The sequence below is a fragment of the Lathamus discolor genome, chromosome 7 (genome assembly GCF_037157495.1).
Source record: "Lathamus discolor isolate bLatDis1 chromosome 7, bLatDis1.hap1, whole genome shotgun sequence".
Lineage (NCBI taxonomy): Eukaryota > Metazoa > Chordata > Aves > Psittaciformes > Psittacidae > Lathamus > Lathamus discolor.
In genome coordinates, this window is record NC_088890.1 from 5,538,317 (window position 1) to 5,561,978 (window position 23,662).

At 41.7% G+C, this 23,662-nt stretch overlaps 1 long non-coding RNA gene across 2 annotated transcripts; it reads left to right on the plus strand.

Annotated features, from left to right (window-relative positions):
* The first annotated feature begins 22,238 nt into the window (after window positions 1–22,238).
* Window positions 22,239–23,088, plus strand: LOC136018544 (uncharacterized). 2 transcript variants are annotated; one of them, XR_010614474.1, is made up of 3 exons: window positions 22,239–22,327; window positions 22,486–22,727; window positions 23,007–23,088. It is a non-coding gene; the product is annotated as an uncharacterized LOC136018544 (long non-coding RNA). The 2 variants fall into 2 exon arrangements; XR_010614475.1 differs by having other exon boundaries at window positions 22,509–22,727.
* Window positions 23,089–23,662: the final 574 nt, after the last annotated feature.

Below are 23,662 nucleotides of genomic sequence, written 5' to 3' on the forward strand. Positions count from 1 at the left end.
GTTTATGGAGACCAGGCAGTCATTCTTCTTTTGGGTTTTCTTGAGGTAATTCACTTCCTTTTAAGGTCACACGTTACCAGACTGTAAAATGACAGCAGAAAGGAAAATGTTGTCTTTTCATTGCTTCATCACTGTTGAATAGAGCAGTCTTATTCTGGGTCACTACTCTTTGACAGAGGACTTTTTCAAAGGAGGTCTGAAGCTTTCATATTCCAGTGCTTGCAATACAGATGGAGCAGGGAATGTCTTTACGCTTATTATTCATGTATTTTAGTGGTTGGAAGAAAGGTGTATTTGGTTACCTGTGACTTGTACTTACTGTATCACGAGCCCTACACTAGCCTCCTTTTCCCCTGTGTTTGCTGTTGAACTGTGAATAACTGTGCTCATAAGGGGAAGAGGAAGAACAAGAAGTGTCTGTGCTCAAGGCTTCCCAAAAGGTAACAAACCCCACCTCTGTGTTATATTAGTGAAAACACCAAGTGCTGCATCCCTGGGCATGGTGTGAAGCACAGAGCATCTCTATGTGTATGAAAGCTGCTGGGTATGACAAGATGCTGGATTATGCCAAACTTGGGATGAGAGGAGGATCTACATTATATTCCTGCTCCACTGGCAGTTATGTGCGATTGGAAAGAGTCAGAGCTGCTTTTGACTGAGAATTGCTGTGGGTGCCTGAAGGGCAGAGTGTGGAATAGCAAATGTGAAGTCCTGAGACCTGTCGCTGTCTCACCCTGGTCAGGGGCCTCAGGAGTTTTATTGTGTGGCCAACAGAGAATTGAAATCAATTTATGCAACATCTCCTTTTTGCTTCAGTCCTATTATAATAGCACATGAGTAATCTCAGGACAGTTGTGCTTCTGTAGTATTCAGTGACTTTTCATTTCACTGTCACACTGCAAAAACTGCATGTGAAGTCTGCACCTCGCAAAAATTATTGGTCTAAATATTCGATGTCTGTTTAAAAGTAGATCTTGTACTGAGTGTGAAGGGTAAAGCTCTGGAAGATTTGTTTCCATTCTTTAGCAAAATAGTCAGTGCCCAGGCAAGTCCAAAAAATAGATGTGAGATGGTGAAATGGTGTTGGAAGTGGAGCAAGGCTCATTCTGTGCTCTAGTGCAGTGACCTCTGGTCCTACTCAGAACAAGAGTCCACGGAAACAGCTCTTTCAGCCTAAATTCATGTCTGGGAGGTGGATTTAAACAAAGCACACTGGGAGCAAACTTGAATTCATAAATGCAAAACCAAATTTGAAATTCCACAGACCTGAAATTATAAGGTAGGCTTATGATATAGAAAGTCGGTGTTTAAAAACCCAAGCAAAACTAAGTGAAGCAGCAGTGAACGCATCAGTAGCATTTGCTAGATGTTGTTTGCCTCTGGAGAAAGGGTACCCGGAGGGTGGAAAAAGGGTGTTTGTGGTGCTGTGTGAAAATTAAAATCAGAAACTGAGTTAATCTCTGGAATAAATTCCTGTTGTGGAATTGTTCCAGGAAGCGCTCTGGCCCAGTGTGTTTGATTCCTTGGGATGTGGACCTAGTGTGGTCTTCCTTCCTCACTGGATAGGAGCTGCTGGTTTAGTCCTTTTATTACTTCTGTGTGCAAAGGGGCATATGCCCACAATTACTTTTTAGTGTGCATCACTTTTAAGAAGTATATGGCACATTAAAGGGATTACCTTCTCTTTCCTTTCTCCTCCAACCCTTAAACCATGCTTCCTCTCTTCTCTTTTTTTTTTTTTTTTGAGACATACACTATATTAAATGATACTCCTCACAGCTCAGTGCTGGGAAGAGCAAGTCTGGGAAGTACGATAGCAGAATGGTGACATCTTTGATTCCTCTATGCTCCTATAGCATCCTGTGCAAAGTGTCTGCAACATGAGCTTGTCATGCACAGCATAATCACTGTCAGTGAAAACACAGATCCAGATAAGATATTATTCATTGCACCATTGGGGAAATTAAATCAAATTAAACTGTTTCATTTGTTGGGGTAGAAGATTATTCCTCATTGTGCCAGCAAATTATTTATTTGTCTCAATAAGGAATTCATCCAAAGTCTAAATTCTGAATGGCTTCAAAATAAAATTCATTTGAGCTGTGCCAAATACTTTCTGTCAGTTCTTCCTTATCATTCAGAAGTGAATCCCTTTATTTTCCTCTGTGGCCTCTTGGTCCTGTGAGTGTGGCAGAGCTGCTGGTCCTGGAAAGGAGGTCAGGCTTTCAATGTGACCCTCCCAAGGCTTACAGGTATTCCTGAACAAAATACCCACAAATTAAATGTGAAGAGTAGAACATACTAACATTTTTCCAAACCAGCCCGGTCTTAGTGAACCTGATTTTCATCAAACCACAATAAAAAAAATCCCACTTGCTCTTCAGATAAATTAATTCAAATGGAATCAGATGAAAAAGAGAAAGTCCTGTGTGGGAAGCTCAGGAGATCCTCAGCAGGTGGCAGTTTGCTGGGTGTACTCAGCAAAGTGACTCTGGCTTAAAAGTAAGTGGGGATCCATCTGTTGTATCCCATGACATGCAAAATGCTCAACCAGTTGTGTGTGTACCTCATCAAGAGCCCTGCCAAAGACCCCAGACAGACTGAAAGTCCAGAGGCAACTACAGTGAGACAGGAAGTGGATGGCAGTTACCTCCCAAATTTACGGGGGAGCAATGAGCAGCCAGAAATAAATCAATTTTTAATAATTACAAGTGGTGGCTGAATTGGTTGGGTTTTTTCTCTTACTAAAACTGGCATCTGAGGCTTCTAAACTGTAGAGAGGCATCTGTTGTTGGGGGAAATGTGTTTACAAATATGGTGTTTTCTTTGCAATGAGCCAGAGTAATGGGTCTTAATGTAGCAGCACTGAGTCTTTACGTTCCTTGCTTCTGAAGCATTGAAGAAAAGAGTAATTTATCAGAATTATTATGTTAAGAGAACAACAGTGGCACTTTGAAGGGAGGGCTCAAATAAATAACCATATAAAAATATATTAATCCTAATGGATTTCCTGTGCATGCCATATGGGTGCAGGAATATTCATGAAGTGACTACCTGATCGTCCTTATCCCAAGTGCCTGCAGAACAAGATACTGGAGAAAGGTAACTTTGTTCTTAAAATAAACCAAAAAATCCCCCAAAGAAACAAAACCATCTGAGGATCTTTTAGGTAATTTAAATAGATACATTTTTAATCTTTAAAGTATATACCCATCTTATTCCTGGTAGACTTTGCTTTAGATGTTTTCCCTAGACCTTTTCCTAATTAGCAGACTGCTGTCTCCCATTCTTTGAATTGCAGAAATCATCCACCTTGTGATTTCTGTTCATAACATACTAAAGAGATGTTCCTGGCAATTCCAGCTTCTTGTCACTAGAACTACTTAAAAAACATTATATATGTATATTAACCCCCTACCATATATATCTATATCTATATCTATATCTATATCTATATCTATATCTATATCTATATCTATATCTATATCTATATCTATATCTATCTCCTGCAGCCTTTGTAAGCTAACTCCTCACTCTCCTTGATGCTAGTGTCTCTCAAATGAAGAGCGGGGACCTGAGAGGGCAGGCTTATGGTGTCTGAAGTTCTATGATATTGTCACTAATCCATCCCCCAGCTACAGGTCCTTTGCTTAAAGTCTGGTATCATAAAACCTTGTAACAATGAAAGCTTTTTTGTTTTCAATGAGCTCCAGTTTTCACTGTGTTTTGGGTTTCAGCTGCAGGCTGATCTGCTTCCCCACATCACTGTAGACCTGGGAGCCTTTTTCTTTCTAGTAAATTAACAGGAGATTTGGAAAAATCCTATGTGCAAACAGGCTTCTGCTGTGTACTGTACCAGTTACCTGTTCAGGCTGTGTTATGTCAGCCTTATTAAACTCTTCTGACACAGCATTCACTTAATCTTTGCTTTATTGATTTAACCTCAAAATACGCATAGGTTCCTGTCTGTGTAAATCTGAGAAGAAATTGATGTAAAAAGACCTATTTCTGAAGATTGCAGAAGAATTGCTGTTGAAGTTGAATCCAAATCACAAAGCCCAATTTTAGCGAAACTGTAAGTAGAAAAGCCAGGCAGCGGATCTGGAGGAGGCTGCCTCATGCATTCATTTCCCTTTCCAACAGCTTTCTCCACCTGCTAAGGATACATTTGACAGTCAGAGGCTGCCCTGCTGATTGCGCTGCTCCCAGGAGAGGGCAGCTCAGCTCTTTTTGATTGTGAGCTGCATGGAGCTGCCGGTGCAGCGACTGTCAGCAAGTTTCAGGTAATTATGACTAAGCCAGTAAGCAACTCACGGGTTTGCATCCAGATCGCTGCTCAGAAGCGCAGGGCAGACAGAAAGGGGCTGTTATTTGAAGGGAAGGAAGGTCTGTTCCCAACTTGCACACAGCATTCATGATTTCTGCCAGATTTTGCTGTAGCTAAACTGCATGACTTCGGTCTTTGCTCTGTCTTTACAAAAGCGATCTCAGGCGCTGTCTTTCATAGTTCTGTGTGATGTATATCTTGACCAAGGAAGCTGTTCATCGCACTAAAGCAGTTTCTCCAGGAAGAGCATCTGAATGAGTAATGGGCTCATGGTCTCTGGGAGAAGATGAAGGCTGTTGTTGGAGGCAGCTATTGAGGTGGATATGACTATTGTAACTGCCGAGGAGAACACAGGGACAAAATGCTACCTGTGATTTTTATATATTATTTTTCCTCATTCAGAATACTTTTTAAAAGGTGAAAATTGGGCCTTGGTAACAGTAGAGCTCAATCTTTCAGTAGATCATCTGACTTCAATTTTTAGATGACTGGAGGAACAGTAAGTGCTATTAGAAAATGCTGAATGCCAAAATAACCCTGAACCGAGAAATCTGGTGAGATCTTGCTGCAGTTCTTAAAAACTCTTTATTTTCTGCTTGGTATTTCATGGAATGCAAGATGGGGTTTTCTTTAGACTAAGGCTGTGATTTAACACATGGTTCTGAAGAGAAGTTGCTTGGTCATAGAAAATGTGGGGATTTTCACTTTATGAACTGTCAAATGAGTGATGATAGTATCTTATGAAATGTATATTGTGCTCGTATTTGATTACAAAAACCTCTTTGAGCCCTGAGAAATTATGGTAGGGGCAGCGTGATCTAGTGTTTGGGTCATGGTTGTCTTCTGCTGTGGACTTCAGTTTCGGTTGGAGAATGGTGCATCAGTTCCACTCTGAGACAAAACAGGAATAACACAGAGATGGGAAAGTTGCTTTAAACTGTAAATATTGTTACTATTATTAGAGCATTTTTCTTCTTTTCCTTGTTTTCCGTGGTGTCAGGAAGTGTGGCTCATTGCTGTGTGAATCTTTTTAATTGCTGGGAAGAAAAAGTCAGTTTTGCCTGAATTTTAACAAATATTTCTTTTCATGAAGCTAAAAAAGCAGAAATTAATTTGGATTAAATCTTTGATTTAGCCTGGAAAAAAGTAATTCCCATTTTTAAACACATATTTAACATCAGAGGAGCAAAGGAAATGAGGAGCTGGATTTACACAAGGATGTGAGGGAAGTGGCGCAGACCCTCCTCTTCCTCAAACATCACACTTTGGGGTGATGGCCTTTGCTGAAGACATGACAAGTCCCTACCTAGAAAGACCTCGGCAGCCAATGTTCAAGCCACCATGGCAGAGGCTCAAGGGTTGTTCTCAGGTTTTCATTAATACTCTCCCAGTTTGTCTAAATTTAAAGAACTTAAATGTTTCTGAGAGCAGTGTCCCGCCTGTTGAGTAGATGCTATAATCAGGCCAGGGAGACTTTCTTCTCATTGCCAGCTCAGCAGCTGTGAGTCACTGTTACAGACTGGAAGAGCTCCAGGCAGAGAGGCTGACACTTTTTTGCCAGCTCGGCATTGAGGCCCTGAAGCTTTGTTTTGCTGCTTCCCTGGGCTGCGGAGTGGTAGCCCAAAAGGATTCACTCCTTGGGCTTCTCTAAAGACATTTCCTGCTGACCAGGAGGATGTGCTCGGTGGCTGCACTGAGCCACAGCCTTGGGACTCACTCTTATTCCATAGCGAAAATACTTTCTGGAAAAGGGAAGACTTGGTTGAAATCCCTGTTGTGAATCAGGGAGGGAATGAATGTCTGTCTTTGAATTCTTAACAATAAAAGATTACAAAAGCTTTTATTTTAGTCTACAGGTTGTAGATTCTACTGTTCCGGTCCACTATAACATGGGTAATTCACCATTTGTGTTGCGTATCACCTCCATGGGATGAAAGAGGATCTCGGGAGCCCTCAGGCAGGTAGGAGACCTCCACAAGGCTAATGCTTGTGCTGGGGACTGGCAGCACCTTCAGGAACCCAAGTTCAGGTGCTGCTGTGCAAAGGGAGTTCCTTGGGAAGGTGTGAAATTGTGAGATATTGGCACAGGACGCTGCTGAGGAGGGATCACTCGGGGCAATATGTTACCGAATCAAAGATACCTCTTGCTTATGTGAGTTGATATCAGAGTAGCACTACTGTGAGTTATTCAGCTTTTTATGGCATGACACTGTCTTCATGCGGCTGCTTTTTACAGAGGAGGAGGTAAATGTAGCATTTAGAAACATCCATCCCTGTTCTAGGAACACCAACTTTTGGGGCAGGCTCCTTAGGGGTGCACAGGGCAGGGTGCAGGTTTGGACCAGGCTCCCAGTCCAGCTTGGACTACCTTATCCTGATCTGGAAGCACAAGTCGATTTTGAAACTTGCTTGTGCTGTTGCTGATAGGCTGCATGTGCAAGTGGGACATGCAGATGGCAGAAGGAGGAGCTCCCGCTTGTTGAAACAAGCCTCAGATTACAAGGGAAAGTGAGAAATCTATTAAAATGTTTCTATCTGACATGCCTCATCCAGCTATCTGAGGACCTGAGTTCTTCACGAATCTTAATGGCTGCTGCTTTGCAACCTCAACATCAGCTCAATTACAGTTCTGCCCATGGAGATTGTAGTGGAGTGCAAGTGCTGTCTCTGTGATTGCAAAGATGATCTGCATTAGAGCTGACAACATAACCCTGACAGCCTTGTGCAGTGTTGTGATACAGGTATGAAGTGACAGAAGAAGTGGGCAATAAACTTTATTAAGAGATTTAATCATTCCAGTCCCATCCAGGTAAAACACCAGAAATTTATGATGATAATTCTCTTCTTAAAATTATAAACTCCACTGAATGCTGAAACTTCTTCAGCAGCTAAGACCTCAGACTCTTCCCCAAGGCCATGTAACTCTTTGTTACTTTACACTTGACTTAAATTATTCCAGTTAATATATCTTTGTTCTCTAACCTTTGCTAGAAAGGTCAAAATCATTTGCTAGCAAATGATAAACTCATTTCTTACCCAGGGACTCTCAAGAGTATAATGAATGATGTCTTCAACTTACAAATATATTTCCAACCAGCATGGGCAAACATTAGAAAGGATTTTACTTCCTACCACCTGCTGTGCCTCATGTACTAATCCACTTCTGCAGGGACTTCTCATGAACTGAATACGGTGACTTCTGCCACTATTTAAAAATAAATAAGTAAATAAATTCAATACAGTTAGATGCATTTCCATCTCCTTCCCTTTAGACGTGCTGTGGGCCCTGTCAAATTACACCATGTGAAAGGCCAAGATAAGCAGATTTCAGTCCTGCACCACTGACAGGTTTTCCATGCATAACCCCACAGCTTTGAAGTCCATTATCTTGTAGTTCTGGGTTAGAAACTTCTTTTCTATTGGAGAGAGGGCTTCCTGCACAGCACATCAACTCAGCTTTCTCTCTGCCATAGGAAGCATAATCAGCACCACAACCAACATAGTTTTCAGATCGTTTGTGAGTGCACAATGTGTTTTGTAAGTTGGACTCAGGATCACTAAAGTATCTGGCTTATTTTATGACAAAATCTGAAGCAGCAATGGCAAAAAAGAGCAGCACTGGCAGAGCACTGCGGTGTGGAACTGCTATGAACAATGGGGGAGGACATGAGACGTGGGGATCTTTCCTGCCACTGTCCCAGTAGACACTGCAGAACACTGGAAGTTGTTCCTCCTCTGGTCTCTCATCTTCTAACCCAGAGCCCGTGACTGTGATTTCAGAGGCTGGGGTTAGGGTCTTATGCACACGGCTCACCTTTGGGTGTCAGACTTTCAGCTCCTTGGGGCAGATTTTCTGTGTAAGGAGGAGGTTCAGCACTTGCTGACAGTCTGGACTTTGAGGTGCCGAGTTTTCTGGTTTCTGTTGGAAATCCTCCTCATTTGTGAAGATTTTGCTCCGCCCTTAGGTGTGAGAAGTGTTTGATTCTATCTGTAGGTCTGCTGTGAACTCACTGATAACTGCACAACTTGTTTTTCCTTGTGCAGGACAGATTTATTCTGTTCTGTTTGTTTTTCAGCTTTTGCTGCAGTGACTTCTGAAGACAGGCACATTCTCTATACAAAGCAAAGAAGAAAACATATTTAATTTGTTTTCCTTTGGAAGTTACACCCCTTTGGCATGGCTTTCATTTACAACTGCAGTGATAACTAAGTAATTCATCTTCAGCACAAATCAATAAGAGAATCTTACTTCATCTCCATTTCCTTTCATTTTGTTTTTCTTTGCTACGCCACTTTTCTCCTTACTGTCTAATCCTTCTGTTTGATGGAAGGCTTAACCCTGCCAAGTACTGCCTTTGGGTAATTGAGTCACTCGTTCCTGCAACCTCTGTCCTGTTTGAGAAAGGTTGGAGGACTCAACTGTTGTTCGTATGTGCTTAGGTTTAGCTGAATGTAGTTGTGTGTATGAACAGATATGTGAATAACTGTCACTTTGTCTTCTAAATTGCACATTCCTCACTAAGCTGGCACTTGGTGATTATCTTCTGATAGCCCAGTTCCGTAATCGCTGCTGTTTCTCCCATGGGATCTCTGCTCCTTTGCTGCACATGTCAGATGAATTGGGGAACAGATTCTGGTTGGGTAGTAAGGGGAGCTTTTATGTGTGAGATTTCTGCCTCCGCTTTCAGAGCCTGGGGCTTCTGCAGCAGATAGCGAACATGTACAAAGAGATCCTGGGATCATGGATAGCGATTACCACCGCCTGATAGAGTCCTGGCCACACAGAAATGTGTTCTTAGGCACTGCCTGTCACCATAGAATCTATGCAGTTGTGAAGACAAATGAGAAGGATTTTTTTTCTATGTTCCAATTTACAGCAGAGCACACAGTAGCTTTTCAGGTTACGTGGAGGGAGCTGGAGCATCACGTTTTGAACAAAAGTACTGTGTTAGCAGCATTCTTGTTTATTAGAATGTAATTTAGCATTACAGGTGGAAAAGAAGTTACAGACCTGCCTCTTTTTGCCAGTCCAGAAAACAGAGGAAACAGGAGGTCTTTAAACCAGTGGTTTGCTACAACATATTAATTATGTAACTTGGTAGATACCGCTGTTTTGAAATCTGGTCAGAAAATGTCCTTTGCTTCATGTTTTCAGTGGTCTTAACTGGCTTCAGTGGGATTTCGTTAGGATGTTTTTCCCAGTTGCTTTTCTAAGTACGTTGTTTTCATCAAAACCTTGAAAGCTTTCTATGTGGATATGCTGCCAGAGCATCTCTGAGGCATCAGCGGGGTGTCTCTCTGCTTTCAGTCTCTTCTCTGAGCAAATGTCCATGCCTGAATTGTACATCCTGCAGTAAACTGTTACGTGGAGCTCTCTAAATACTCGGCAGTGGACAACAGAGGGGAGCTATTACCTGCTTTATTACCCAAAATATAGAGCTTGGTCACGACGTGAAGTACGGAATTCTGTCACCTGTAAAGCCACTAGGATGGCGGAGTAAGTTAGAAGAGCTGCGAACGAAATTTCAAGTGATTTGTCCAAGTTGTGCTGTTCTTGCTTAAAATTCTCTCAGGAGTTTAAAATAGTCTTTGTCAGTCTTTTCCTAATGGAATCCAGTTGTGGTACCAGCTATAAACAGGATCTCCTTTTCATTTCCTTTGTTAATTTTCTCCTGTGCATCATTCAAATGATCTTTCGAGCTAATGAGCATAACTGCTGCTTCTCCCCCTTACGTGAGGAGCACTTCTGATGGGCAGCCAAAAGAATAGAGTCTTCTTCCAGTTTTAATGAAGTAGCTGAGCTGTAATTAAAGCTGCCACTTATTAGTCCCATATCATTTCAATTCCTGCTTACACGAATCAGAGGTATAACTGTTACTACTGTGAGCTTCCAGCTGGAGAAACTGTCCAGTTTAGAGAATATTTCTACCTGTCAATCACATCAGCACTGAGCATTGTTTATTTCTTATATGTAAAACCTTCAGTAAAGTGTCAAACTTTCAAACCTAAAATACACTTTACAACACTTCAAAGCTTCCCACTCAGTGAAGGCAACTCTGTAAGTATCTATTGAGCCTTTTATCCATGGTTTTGCATTGTGCTGTGCTAAATACAGAGAAAGGATACCTGTGTAGTAAAACATGGGCATACTTTAGTAGTTTGTTGGCAATAAAAGAGAGAAAAATATCAGGGGGGCAAAATCAGTAATACTGCAGCAGAGGACAGGGTGTAGACTTGTTATATCACTGTATAGGATTGAAACGTTCAGAATGTGCAGGCTTCTGAAGGGAAGACTGCTGATGGATGCATTATGAGTTAGCTATTTTTACCTCATGGATGTATGTCAAATGATTAAGGAAACAATAAGAACCCCATGCTGAACCAAACAGCATAACCAGGAGGGAATAAACAACTTCTGACTTTTGAAATTAGCTGATGCTGTGACTAGCAGAAAACCTAAAGATACCAGGCTGCTTCTAGCAAGAGCTGCTTCAGCTTATCCGGCTTCGAGGTCAGTTACCAGGGACCTTTGGGCATGGGGTGAGGAGTTATTAGAAATCTCCTTAGTTTACTTTATGGACAAAGTCTCAGGCAAAAATACTCATCTTTAAACACTTCTAAAACAGTGAAAATCTGTGAAACTTCTAAAATTGTGAAAAAAGGAAAGTGACACTGAATGAGATGTACAGGTGTATCTGAGAGTGGGTTCTGTGCTAGGAGAAAATCCACCTGCCAGTGCCCACAAGCTGAAGCTGAGACTGTCCAACATGACTCCGTATCCTGCAGTAACTGCTGTGATACCCACACTGCTCCATTTGGTAAGGGAGTGCCATGTTTTTTCTGTCCCAGTTTTGAATTTTCAAAGAACAGACTTCATTTAGCTTCAGTGCATGCCATACAAAATGCTTTGCAGCCTGACTCTTGGAATAGCAGCATGGATAGATAATGCTGAGGCTGTAGGTGATGGATACAGCACGCGAATCTCAGCAATGCTCTTCCCTCTCCTGTCTCCTTTCAGTGCTAACATCAGCCTGAATGCCAAAGCTCAGAGCAGGACGACTGCACTTGTATGTGGGGACCCTGCACATGCCTGCACATGGAGGAGGTGAAATCAGCGTTCCTCTGCAGCAAGAAGCTGACGGGGCCTTTCAAGTAGCCTTGGTAATGGAATTTTTATTCTATGTTACACTTTAGAGCTTTCCACCACAACTCTGAGCCTTAATAATAGTTTTAAAACCCCCTCCTGGTGATTCTCACATAAGTGCATGGCATCTAGAAAAAGATCCAGGTGTGAAACTTGACATAAAGTGTTGACAATGGGCACTACTGCTCTTTCTGAGAATACCTATCAGCCGGTGTGGGGTCTTGCATCGTCACTGTTCCCTGTTTGAGACCAATTATTGCTGGGCAGGGAAGAAAGAATATGCAAGAGTTTTGCGTAATAACCACTTTTAAGATGCTTTTGTAGGGATTTTTTTTGTAGCTAGCAGTCTGCTAAACTGTTTACCTCCTAGAGACCAGTTCTAATGAGAAGCCCAAGGCAGTTTTAGCTGTAGCTTTTTGAGAATTCCCCGCAAAAAGACCTTCCTCCTCTTCGTGTGTCACCCCTTTTGTTACCTATTTCTCACTCAATTTTATAGACATAACCTGAATTTTTATTAGAGCAAGTGAGGTCAAATTCAACCTTACCGTCTCTGCTGTGATTTAGAAACTGCTTTTGTGTTCAGGGAGCCATTGTTCTCCAACCTCAGCTTGGAGAGCTCTCATCAGGATAATGCTATCTCATAAAATTAAAATCCAGGCAGTCAATTACTGGGATTTTTTGGTTAGTAATTAACTATTTTGACTGACATTCTGTCTGGGTTTTTCGGGAGGGATATTGCTCTGAGGAAATCAGTCTACACTTTTAATAGCTTGGCACTGAGAAAACCTTGAAATATTAAAAAGATCTTTTAATATAGGCTGGAGCATGGCTTGAGGCATTGGAGCTTCTAAAAAAGTTTAGTGCTTGGTTTTGTGGTCAGAAACTCTCAGCCTGTGTACATGGAGCCCTTTTGAAATCTGGTCACAATTATGAATACCAGCTCTTTTGCAATCTGACCTTCAGTCCTTTGTTTTAGACTTAAAATGTGATTTTCCTTAGGCTGAATGGGCCGTGGTAGAAATCTCTTGCTGTCAAGCACATCTTTGCTGGACTTGGTTGCCAGCAGCAGTGACAGGAACTCTTGTTCACCCTGTGTCTCTGTACAGGAAGCATATCCTCATGAAAAGGCCTGTAAAACCTGGGATTTTTCTAGCATGCCAAATGCCACATAGTTCAGGCTACTTTGGATTAAATAAAAATCAGGTCCAGACTGCAAGACCTCTCACAGGGCTCTCTGCTTCTCTTGCCCACTGTCTGTAAGGAAGTATATCTCCTGGTAGTCTGACCTCAGTGTTCATCTCTGCTTTTAAGTGAAAGACAGTAATAGTGAGTTACTGCTATTGCATTTTACCTCTTTGCTGTTTGCCTGACTGTTGCCTTTTCCTCTATCTTGTCAACCTGTAGCTACAGGCACCATGAGTAATACTGAGCATATCACATCGTTTGGAAACTAAAAGTGATGGGCTGTGCCATGCTCACACACCCACATGCACAATTCAAACTGTCCTATATAGTGCTCTATTTCTTAAAAATTCAAACAAATTTGTACCAGGGAAATTGGCCTCTTTTTTTGAGCCTTAAAAAGAAACAAAACCAAATCCTGAAAATCAGTAAGAGAATGTCTTGGACATTCATCTGTATTTTCCAAGAAGCAGCGTAAAATTTTGACAGTGGTTTCATGCAGAAATATTGAAAAGTGCTGTTGTGGGGGCAAGTCATTGTTTATGAAGGTATGTTCTATAACTCAACTGTCAATAAGGTGTTCTCCAGCTCTAACACTTACCTTAACCATTGTTTCTAATCATACTCTTTGTTCACCCAGTGTAACTGCACTGATTTATATTTCACTATGTTGAAGAGGATGTGTAGGAGTTATCACTGGGATATGTGCCCCTTACAGTCCCTTAAGGAGCAGACCTAACTTATCTAGAGCATGTGTTATGAGAAGAAGTTCAACTGCCCTTGAGAAAGATTTCGGAATGTTATAGAAAGTTTAGAAAATGGAACATAAAGAAATGAATCATCTTCAACTGACCCAATGTTTATTCCCAGAAAATGGGGCTTTTTAAGGGGTGTCAGGAGGGGCACTGGCAGAGGAAGCACCTGCTCCTTCTTTAATTTTTTACTGTTTTTTTTGTAAAGGCAGCCTGTGATGTTGGTGCTTTCACAGTGGTGGATAATTGAACTCAGCAGCCAGCCTGAATCTGGTCTTCAGATGTGCATACCCTTTATCTTGTATAAAGAGTTGGGATAGCTTTAACCATTCAGAGAATGATTGGGCTGGGATAACTGGAGTGTAGAAAGACAGACCATCTCAAAAGCTTTACTTAGATACAAAGCTCAAGGAAGAAACATTAGTCACTTACAGAAAACCCATCATCCAAAAGTCTGGAGGTAATGCTTTAACATACCAGACCAACTTTACAATGCAGAGAACAGTCAGCCTTGGTAATCAAAATGCCAGTGCTATATGCATTACCAGTTTTCTGCAAAGAATTGAAACATCAAACAAATACGTTGGGTTCAGTCTCTGAATGCTGATTTTCTTTTAAGATCCCAATTACCTGCAGGTGACTTTCAGTGCCTCCTTGTTGCCAGCTTGAATCCCTGCAAAAATATACACCTTAGGTTTGATGGGATGTTAGCTGAGGAAGGAAATCATCTCCTTCCAGCTAGGCCTGATGGTGAACTTCAGAGATATCAAGGTTGAAGGTGAGCACTTACCTTACTGGGATTTTGGCAAGCAATTGAGTGCAGACTTCCACACTGACTGTATGTGGTCACTGAAGGTTTTGGCTTTTTATATATATGTATAAAGGCATAAAATGTATATTTATATCTATAATAAAAATAAATACAATATATTTGTTTGCAATATATAGTACATAAAAGGCAGCATGGTGTCATTCTCCAAGAAGACATGATTACCTTAAACAATGAAGAAGTGCTGCAGATTACTTTCAAACTGAAGGGAGTTTTCCTGAGCAGTATCAGGATGCCAAGCCCATAGCAAGTGTGCACTTAACGCTAAGGAAGGTGTGTACTGAAAGGACTGAGTGACTGAATGTCAGCATCAAACGGAAAACAGCAGCTGACAGTGAGTGGGAGATTGGGCTGTCACATCAAGAGGGAAATCAATGCATGGAAACAAAAATGAAGTAACATTTTATCAGCTGGTTGGATAACTTATAATGATGTTCAGCTTTTGGACACAATGCCTTAGGCAGACTGCTGATGTGTGAGGAGCCCCAGCATACATCTGCCAAGTCGTACATATTTTTAGGTGTTTTCACAGATTTCAGTGGGTGCAGAGAAAGAAGAGGTGGAGAAAAAAAAAAGAGATTACGGTAAAAAGTGCTAAAAAGTGCTAGTGCTCTGCCACCGTGATCTCTGGGAAACAATGCCCACTGGAGAGGAATAAGACCCTGGAAATATGGGAGGCTGCTTGACAGGACAACCACAGTTGTGTCTGTGTGCAGTTACTGCTCTTCTATAAAACTGGAAGAAAGTGAGTGTCTTAAAACAAAATCTGAACTTGAGAGGTTTTTGTCTGTTTAGCTTGCTTCCCAAGGACCCAATTATCTGGTGCACACACTCCAGGCGCTTATATATTCACCATGATCAGTCTGTATTTGCAGGTGTTGAGCCCCCTTTTCTTTGCATGATTTTCAGCTGCTGGAAAAGAGTGTGGGTTTTGACCTCTCCGCAGGTGAGCTGTGCCTACATGTTACTTTTCTTTTTTTCAGTTACACGTGCACTTGCATGAAAGCTGGCTCAAGACTTAATAGCAGAATGCAGAAGTGGTTTCTCTCCATGCCCCAACACTGCTTCAGTCCTGCCATTCTTTTTAATTATACAGGAGGATTAAGGAAGGGAGAAGAGGCTGCTGGAAATGCAGGAGCAGCCTCAGCAGCAGACCTTCGCTTATAAGCATGTGAGTTTTAGAAGAGAATTCCTTGTCTTAGGTTCGGTAGGTGTGGGTCAGCTGTCACGCGGAGGTCTGCTGTTTAGGTTTGAATTCATCTCCACAGTCTCTGAAGAACTCACATAATTATGGCCGGTCCTTTCTCTTAATCTTGCAGGCTTTGGAGGGAGCTGTAAGCCCTGCAGCTCCGTGCTGTTGCTGTTTGCTGCTTTGGTACCTCCCTGCGCATCCAGGTTGGCTGTGAGCCTGCAGCCCCAGTTGCCTCCAGCCATTCAAGCAACAGTTTCTCTGCTGGGCAGGTTCACTGCAGGATTTGTAAATCTTTAAAGCAAACTGGTCCTATTAAAAGTCCTAATTTAAAATACCTTTTTCTGTGCTTCATGTAAGTAAAGCAGCATGTGGGCTTGCTTCCCCTCATCCTCACAAATGTCTCTGGGTTTTCCCCAAATTTTAAAATCCAGTTTAGTTTGATATTTAAAGCTGTCATCATGTCTAAAGTCTCCTATCTAACATGTGTTCGGGTCCTGTGGGCTAAAGTGGCACTTCAGTCAGTGATGCCTATAGGACTGTGACATTACTTAAATAAAATATTTCAAAGTTCTGATGAAAAGATTCAAGCAATATGTTACCAACCTGAGATCACTTTGGTTTTGCTGATTCTTTGTGCTTGAAACATACCACTACAGACAGGAAGAAAAGTGCAAACCAGCTGCTTAGGTTGATCTTTTCATACTGCTGTCCTCGGATGTCAGAAACAGATGCAAGTGTGAAGCTGTATAAAACAGCTACATTTTGTCATTTAAGTCCATATTTCACTTCCGGTTAGTTTCCTGTGGGTGCTTATTTTGAGCGACCTCTTCCTATTTGCATTAAAAGCTCATGCAGTAATTTCCATTTCCGAGGACCTTTTCTCATTTGACTTCTGCTGTGGTTTTGCCAGGGCTAACGGTACTAACCAGGCTCAAGGTGGGAGCAGTGCCTCCATCAGGAGCTTCCAAACAAACCAGAGGGACTGCTGATGAAATAATGATGTTACTCAGCAGATAATACTCATTTACTTCAGTGCCGACTGAAGTGCAAGTTGCATTTGGTATTAAAAGATTACCATCCTGATGAGAGATAAAATAGGGGAGCAATAAGTAGTGTTGTTTCTTCTAGTCTTTCCCTTTGATGTATCTGCATGCATAAAAATAAACATTTGGGGAAAACGTGTTTGAAAGCCAGAATGTGCTAATGTGTTGCTTTTCAAACCAAACGACTTTGTGTGCTTTTACAAAACACTGATGAAATGTCCCTGACGTGAGAGAGAACGCAGTGTTTTTTAAGAGAAGTCTGTTTCCATTTTATCCTACAGAACTATTATGGATTGGCTTTCTTTGCTCTTGGCTACTTGTGAAGTGGCAGCTCAGGCTGAGAGAACATTTATTCCCGCGGTGCTGGAGCCTTTGGTCAATGCAGGTGGGAGATGATTGTCTGTCCACATAAGCTCCTTCAGCAACTCAGTATCCTTCTGGACGTGCCTTTGGCTGACAAACATGGCCAGTTCAATTTAGCTCATGAAATCCAATTACTTTCTCTGGGTTCATGTAGCAGGTATCTGTAGCCCCTAGTATGTTTTATACTCAGACCCATGAAGCAAAAGACTTTCATGTCATGTTTAGGAATGTTGAATCATTTCTACAGAAAACTCTTCAAGAGTCTATGAAGCAAAAAACCTGTGGAAGTGTTCTTTGCAGGATCAGATATTCTTTTAATATGACAAAGAGAAATACCTCAAATGAAGTTCATTTCATGATACATTATATCCGTCCCTGAAGCTGGCATTAGGGAGTAGGACAATAACTCCATATGACTTCTATGGTGATGTTGTAACACAGATCTGAAAGTTTCAGCTGGGAGAAAGTACCTGACAGACAGTGAAATTTAAGTTCCTTCTAATGAATAGAGCATTCAGTGGAAGGAAAACATTTTAAACTGTGGTGATGTCAGTGTATTATTGATCATTAACTGCATTGCTTTCATTTGGGGCTGTTTCCATCATTATTTCTCTTCCTTGTTCATCAACTTGAAAGGCCAGTGTGCACTCATCTGTAAGTGAAGGATGAAACAGTGAAATTATTTAATTCTTGAAAAGCACAGTCTGCAAAAGGAATCAAAGACCGGCGACTGTCCATCTTCACCTGCCAAGTAACTGGTTAAAGAACAGGCAAAAGTGAGGCAACCCCAAGACCTCTTCTGCTGTGCACCAGGCAGTGTAGGCTGTTTGGAGAAACAGAAATGACCTGTTCAATTGAAGAGGCTGAATCCACCCAGACTGCAGTGTGCACTGCACAGGTCTGGGCCTGTCCTCATCTGCAGGACATCACATCCACCAGTGACCTTGGTTTCCTTACCCTCGGCATCTCAGCTGCCCCAGGGAGATTTCTGGCCACCAGTGTGGTTGTAGGACAATGTCACCAGTTTGGTTACTCCATGGGCATGTGATGGAGCTAAGCTGGGGCTGAAGTTGCTGCAAAGCTTCACCCATTGAACTGTCTGACAGAGCCTGAACAGCAGCTGACACAGGTGGAAGCTGAAGAAGTCAACTGAGTTTGGGATCAGCAAACTGCCAGATAGATTTTGGTTTGGTTAGGCTTGGTCTGCGAAGGGTTTCACTACTGATTAGTGCCCTGGTTTCAGCTGGGATAAAGTTTGTTTTCTTCCTAGTAGCTGCCACAGTGCTGCGTTTTGGGTTTAGGATAAGAATAGTGTTGATATCAACAGTGAAAACAGAAGTTTTTGTTGTTGCTGAGCAGTGCCTACATGAGGCATCAGTCAGTGTGAGGAGAGCAGTTGTCTTGTGTGTCACTTGTTTTGTATATTATTTTATCATTATTTTCGCTATCTTTTCTGCCCTATTTAACTATAAAACTCCTTTACCTTTTTTCCATCTGAGGGAAGAGAGCAAAGGTCTGTGTGGTGTTAAGCTAACTAGTTAACACTAACTAGTACAGTTTGTGAAAAGGCTCCTCCTTAATAATCCTAAAAGTGGGGTGGGACAAAATGCAGAACAGAAATTTTCTTTTTGAGAAAAGGTCCAAAAGTGCATTTTATTTCTGTAACTCATTATTTTTTCTTCTGTTGGATTTTTTGATGGTTTTGTTTGGTTTTATGTTACTTTTTATATGATTTCATGTGATCATAAAACTTACCCCTGCAGCTTCTGATCAGGTGAGAACTCCAACTAAAACTGACAGTGACCTGCCTGTGGAGTTTGGGCTGTGAGGGTGAGCTGTAATCATGGAATCAATGCCAGAAAAAAAAAACCCAGACATTGCAAAAAACTGGTTCTAAAGAAAAAAAAAAAATACTGCAAATATTAATGATGGGGTATAACTGGTGTCTCAAAAGAGGTAACATGTATGAGGGATAAACTTAGCAGATTTTTACAGAAATAGATGAAAGAATGTGAGTCTTGAAATTCTGTTAAGCTTAAGGGCATCAAGAAACAGTAACGCTATGACAGTTAAGAATCCATCCTGCAGGGACAAGTCTTGCTCTAGGGTGAGTTCTGAGTTTCAAGTACAGGTCTTGTTTCCCACTGGTAGGGACCCCGTTATGAACAAGGGTCATTACCAGATAAAGCTGCTCTGGGATGACCTTTGCTATTATTATCCAATCCATGCATTACTGAAAAGAGGGTGAGTGAAAGCACTTACCTAAGCAGTGTCCTTCTTGGAAGACTAGATGTAGTGTAGTTGTGCGTACATTAGCTGTCTAGTTGGTGGTTTCCTAAACCATGCTAGTGGTGTTCTGTGATCAGCTGTAGCTGTGCAAGGGAAAAGTTCGTGCTTCTTACTCTCTTCTCTATAACCTTTTGTCTTAGTTACCCAGGGTTGTCAGCTTGTGAAACAATCCACGCAAAGTTGAGCACAAGACTGTTGGCATTAGAACATGCCCTTTGGCCAAGTTGGACAGAGCCTTGGGGGTCCCTGCCCAGAGCAGGGGGTTGGGACTAGATATCTTAAGGTCCTTTCCAACCCAAACCATTCTGTGATTCTGTGATTTCTGTGATGCCTGGTCCCTACTTGCCCACAGTATTAGGAATTGTCTCTACTCAAGTTACACAGCCACGGTCTAGTAGAGTTTTTATCTGTGGCACGGGAGGTCTGTGTACTACTACGTCTGCACAGTTAGTGTCTGATATATGTTGTTTTTCATGTTTACTCTATCGTAGAAACATAGAATGGTTTGGGTTGAAGGGACCTTAAAGACCATCTAGTTCCAACCCTCTGCCATGGGCAGGAACACCTTCCATATCCTCAGGTGGCAGTCTCATTCTCAGTAGGAGCTTTATTTTCTGGTGTGCTTTTAGGAAGAATTGCACAATCAGGTGGACATGTTTTGGAAACTGATGCTAGCCAAGCTGTGTTCCAGTATAAATTGCCATCACCAGTAATCATATGCTTAGGAAATATCATCTAATATTATGTAATGCAATCTGTTACCCTCTTCTGTGCAAACCCCCCCACTATTCACTGATCAAGGAGATCTTTGTCTTTTTTGAATCTTATAAAGAAAGTTCTAAATCTCTGGAATGTTTGGAAATTTAACCATCATATGATGGTTAAAGCTGAGCTGTATGTTCAACCACTTGTGTCAGCAACAGCTTAACAGCTAACAAAAAAGGGTTAAAAAACCTTCCCTGCTCTGTAACAGAAATGCTTTTCTAGAGTAGTTAATTCAATCGTCAACAGACAAATGACCTCATAAATCAAAGGAACCTATGGAGAGATCAGCCTGGAAATTGCAAGATGTATCAGTGAAGAAAGTCTTCTTACTGTGAGATTCATTGTTCCCTCTGGCTTTTGGGGAGGACTTAATGATGTGTGGAGTTAAACCCTCTGCTCTTTCCCCACCCCTCTGACGTACAACAAGACCCCGGTTTCTCTCTCAGTTGTAGGACTAGCCCAGAACTACTGCTCCACGAGATGACCTGGGATAGAAGGAGTCCAAAGAACTCTTCAGTGCATCTGGAGGAAATTGGTCAATGCAGTCTGCGTGCTAAATGATTGTGTAATTTAAGTCTGAATTAAGAAAGTCATTAGTAAAGGTAAGTTATTAAAACACAAGGAGGCTAGAACAAGAGTCAAGACATGCATCTGCAAAAGCTGTTCCACTTGTAGGTGTAAATCAAGAGACTGTGTGCTCAAGTAGAGAATTAGGCTGAGCTGCCTGCTGTTATGCATTTAAATTAAGCAGAAGCCTAATAGCTTTTAAATCTGGCCCTAAGTGTTATGTTTTGGTTTGGGTTATTTTTTCAGAGAAGAGATCATCTAATCAAAATAGTGCTTTAAAAGAAAGAACAATATAATACCCAACATAAGCAAGGCGCTCTGATAAAAACTACTGCTTGGGTAAGATTTGCTACTGTTGGTAAAAGGCTAAAGTGGCTCTTTGCAGCCAAGATCTTGCTGGAGATAGGAGCAGGGAGAAACGACGCCGTAATGTTAACAAAATGAATGGTGTTTCTGTCCTTGGGGTGGGCGCTGATGGAAGGGTTGTTTTAAGTTTACTCACTTTCTTTGCCTTACATTCTGCTGCTGCAGAGCTGTACTGAGGTTTTGAAAAAGGTAAGCCCCTGGATGTCAGCTCAGCAGTATTCAGTCACAAGATTTCTTCCTGTTAGTGTTTCATTTCCACATGAGATTGCATACAGGTTTCTATAGAATTTCTCTCCTTTGATCTTTTGAACTGTGTTCTGAAACAGGCCTCAGAAATTTCCTAGAAAGTTTTGACCTAATTTCTTGTCTGCATGAAAAGCTACAGAAGCGTTCAAATCAGCTGCTTCGAGGCAATGTAGGAAAGCTCCCTTCCCCCTGATCTGGCTAGCAAAGCCATCGTACTTCCAGCTCAGCACTACAGCTCAGCAGAGTCTGCTCTTATCATCTCCCTGGCTTTTCAGCAGTTTGTTTCTTTACCTACAACAGCTCATGTTGCCCTTTTATCAAAACATCTTTATCTAAACATGGGCTTGCTGTGTGAGCTGAACACAATAGCGCATGTGCAATGTACTTTTGGTGCAAAGTACCTGTGTCTTTCACCTCCTATTGTTGTACTCCACAGATAACTGAAAATGAGAGTGAAATGCTTTTCCTGCAGAGATCAGTTGCTAGCAGGGACTTTAAAAGCGAGTTCAGTCTAATTGCTGCATTTTGGAGCTTTACAGAGTAGCTAATTGCACTTGACTGTGAAGGTTCAGGTTTTTAGATCTGCAATTGGAAGATGACCTGAAGGTGCCTTCATTGTCTCTAGAAAGGACATAGCTAAAAAGGCAGTCCAGAATTCAAACTGCACACACTTTTCCTGCCCCTTTTGGGCCTAGCATTTATTGCCTGTCTGCTGCAGCTGGACATCCCCTGACAGTTAGAGAGGCGAAGCATAAAGGGGAAGCAGAGGTGCTGAGACCCTTGCTTCCTGCACAGCACCTGCTGACTGATCCCCAGCTTGTCCCCAGGCAGTGATTGGCCCCTCCCAGCCAAACTGCCCCCAGTTTCTATACTGGGCATGACGTGCTGTGGTATGGAACACCCCTTTGGCTAGTTTAGTGTCCTGTCTCTGCTCCCTCCTGACTTCTTGTGCCCCTCCTCACTGGCAGAGCATGAGAGACTGAAGAGTCCTTGATCAGGGTAAGTGCTACTTAGCAGCAACTAAAACATCAGTGTGTTATCAGCATTGTTCTCAGACTGAAGCCAAAACAAAGCACTGCACCAGCTGCTAGGGAAAAAAATCAACTATCCGAGCTGAAACCAGGACATAGACATTTACATGGGAAGATTTAACTTCAGTTGGTGCATTTTACAAAAAGAAACTAAGATGTAAACCAGGGAAAATTAAAATGCGTCCAGTATGCTGCAAGAGCAAATTCAGTACCCTCCTGCTGGGTTTGAAGGTACGTCTGCCTCGCATGAGGCTCCGTCCTTCCTCCTGAATGTGTTCTGGCTCCCAGGCCTGCCTTCCATCCACTGTTGGCTGCAACCACCTTTTTGAAGCTCTGGTTTAGACAGATGCAGAGGAAATTTAAACAGTTTTTGCCTTCCTTTTTAACAGATGTGTCTGTGTTGGGTCTCTAGATGATCATTAGACATCCTGCTCCAGCCTACATACAGAAAAGACAAGATCTGAACACCAGAATTCTGATACAGAAATGTGACTGCAGAGAGTTATGGAACTATTTCTAAAGGTTCACTGGGTACTGCAGAGGAGTAGTTAATAAAGCAGAAGGATAAGCTGCACTACTCAACACCCCACTTCTCTTATTTTAGTAATTGAAACATTACACTGTTTCAGAGGTAAGCAGAATTTGTTTTGAGTCTTTTAGCATAAATGCATTTACTTTAACAAAACAAAATACAAATCCTGGATCCTTACTGCCATTTTGAGCATGTGAATAAAAAGCAGCAGTACACCGAAGTATATGCAATATACAGATAGATCCTGTCTTTTGAATGTCCACTACTTAAAGACACAATTGGCATTAGATGAAAAAAGATACTGATTTATTTTGCTGTTGTTTCCATCAAGTTAGCTACTGATATGTTGGGTTTTATCTTCTTTGATATTAAATACAGGGCGACTCCATTCACCAGCACTGTTGTTGATTTGTTTCAGAAAGGAAGGAGTATCCTTCACTCAGCTGGCACACAGCTCAGGTAAGTTTCATGGCCTTACTTTCATTCTTAACTTTTTGAGTGATTTTATAGTGGGAGATGTTCCCTAGTGTCTTCTTCTAAAACTATTGGTACTGAATTTTGGGGGACCAGAGGAGAGTGTATCACCATCTGGCAACATCCAGGTGGTGATATACTCTCAGCTCCCATGTAATGGTTTGTACTGTGTGGCAACTGGACTTGAGAAAATACACATTTTGTGATGAGACTGCGTCTAACGCCTTTGGGCCTGGGCCAAGACCGCATCCTAGATACAATGGTACTGCCAAAAATTCTTTGACTAATCATTATTATAAGTGCTATAATAGGGATTTCTGGGATTGTTATATAAATAACTTCAAGGGGAAGCATTCACAGGTAGAAGAGAGAAAAGTGACAAACATAAAAGCCATATAATAAAAAGTTTCTCATGCTGCTTCTGTCTGCTGCAAGAAGGGCATGGCTGGTAACACATGAATAAATCACAGACTCATAAGTATAAAGGAAGAGTGTGAAGAAAGCCTAAGCTCATCCAGACTCTCTCCACATGGAGAAGAATCTGTAAGATGGGGAAAATA